Source organism: Galeopterus variegatus, unplaced genomic scaffold (assembly GCF_000696425.1).
Source record: "Galeopterus variegatus unplaced genomic scaffold, G_variegatus-3.0.2 Scaffold131, whole genome shotgun sequence".
Classification (NCBI taxonomy): Eukaryota; Metazoa; Chordata; class Mammalia; order Dermoptera; family Cynocephalidae; genus Galeopterus; species Galeopterus variegatus.
The window spans coordinates 782,661-785,044 of NW_007726242.1; positions in this window are offsets into that span (position 1 = coordinate 782,661).

A 2,384-nucleotide genomic window follows, 5' to 3' on the forward strand; every position below is an offset into this window, starting at 1 on the left:
GCAGCCAATCATCTATGGGCAGGAAGCTGCCTGAGAGAGCTGGTATCTCCTAGAAGACATTCTCCACTGCTTTTTCACCTATACCTAAGGAGGACTAAGGACGAGGAGAACCTCCTACCAAGGATCAGATTTCGAGCTGATCTAGAAGGCCTCCTGACCTCCAGAGTAAGGAATTCTCACAAATGTCTGTCCAGTAGGATCTTGGATTTTATTTATTTATTTATTTATTTTTCCTTTTTTTTTTTTTTTTTGTCTTTTTTCGTGACCGGCAACGGGATCGCAACCCTCGGTGTCACGCCCGCACAGTGCTCAACCAGTGAGCTGACTGGTCTGTATATGGGATCTGAACCCTTGGCGGGAGCACCGCCGCACTCCCAAGTGCCGCACTCTACCGAGTGCGCCACCGGGCCAGCCCCAAGATCTTGGATTTTAAGGACTCATATTTACTGTGTGTTTACTATTCACTGTATATTTACCTTTCTCTCACTTTCTGAGTAGAAATGCTTATTGAATTTTTTTCTATCTCCTTTCCACCACTGTGTGTTGATTGCTGTGAGACAAATTTCCTCTTACAGATGTAGATACAGATCAAGAGAAGTCACATATGGACCTGATGAAAAGCCACAGCACTCTCGATGCTGGATCTTGAGCTTGATGCTAGTGAGGGATTGGACCATTGGATTGTCTCCTTCGGGGTTAGAATAAATGTATTTTATAAATGAGAAGATAAGTAAATCTAATAGAAAGACAGAATGTTGCATGCACTAGAGCTATTCATAAAATATTCTCTTCATCTTCCAGGCTCATGATAGGATTATATTGTCTCATATATTATGAAATTAAGATTGACTATATGGAATGTGAGCAGGATTGATATGTGTAACTTCTTGGCACGAGCTTTATAAATGAATTTGGAGCTTGCTTCATTCTTTCCCCACTGCCGCTGTGATTGTGGAAGCACATGTTGAAATTGTTTCCATTTGGCTCCCTGAGTGATATCAACAGAATTGTGTCCACCCCTCTCTCCCAAAATTCACACCCTGAAGCCCTAATCTCCAAAGTCCCCTTATTTGGAGAAAGGAAGTAATTAAGGTTAAATGAAGTTGTAAAGATAGGATTAGTGTCCTCATGAGAGATACCAGACACCCTAATTTCTCTCTTTACCATGTGCAGATGTGGTTAGAAGGTGGCCCTCTGCAAGCTAGGAAAAGAGCCCTCATTCTGGCTCCCTGATTCTGGCCTTCAAAAGTCCAGAACTGTGAGAAAATAAATTTCTGTTGTTTTAGCCACTTGGTCTACAGTATTTTATTATGGCAGTCTCAGTTGATTAATACTCTGAATACAATGAGCAAAGCACCTGGCATCCCAAATTAAAAGTATATTATGAGCATTGCTATGGGTCAAATGTGTCCCCCAAAAGATCCTGTATTGGAAATTTGATTCCCACTGTAACAGTGTTCAGAGGATGGGAAATCTGATTATGATATTTGAAAGGTGGAGCTTCTGAGATGTGATTGGATCATGAGGACTATGCCCCTGTGAATGGATTAATTCATGAAGTTATGAGTTATCATGGGTGTGGACTGGTAGCTTTATAAGGAAAGCAAATGAGAGAGCTCTTGTGATATTCTCTCCGTATGATACTGTATGTTGCCATGGGACCCTATAGGGAGTCATCACCAAGAAGAAGGCCCTCACCAGCTGTGCCCCCTGGACCTTAGACTTCCCAGACTCTGAGACCACAAGAAACAAATTTTATTTTCTTATAAATTACTTAGTTTCAGTTATACTGTTATAAGCAACAGAACTGGGCTAATACAAGTGTGAGATAAACTTATTGTTATAAGCCACTACAATTCACATATCCAACTAAGTTTTTGACATCTCCAATCCCCATTCCTTTCTATCCTTTTTGTATTGATTATGCATATTCATCGGGTACAAAGCTGACTATCACCACTTGTGCCCAGGATGTGATGGCCAGATCAATACCATCAGTATTCCCATTACCACAAATTGCAATTATTGCCCATGTCCCCCACCCAGTTAATCCCCAGCCTCCCTCCCCTTCTCCCTATTCACTACCCCACCTTAGAACCCTAGGTATGCTCTCTCCCTCTGCAAGTCCAATGCACCACAGTGGTCTTTTGGTTACTATAGCTTTGTAGTATAATTTGAAGTCAGGTAGTGTTATGTCTCCAGCTTTATTTTTTTTCTTCTCAGGATTGCTTTGGCTATTCGGGGACTTTTGTTATTCCATATGAATGTTAGGATTGTTTTTTCTATTACTGTGAAGAATGTCATTGATATCTTGATGGGGATTGCACTGAATCTGTAGATCACTTCGGGTAGTGTGGAAATTTTCATATTGTTAATTCTTCCAA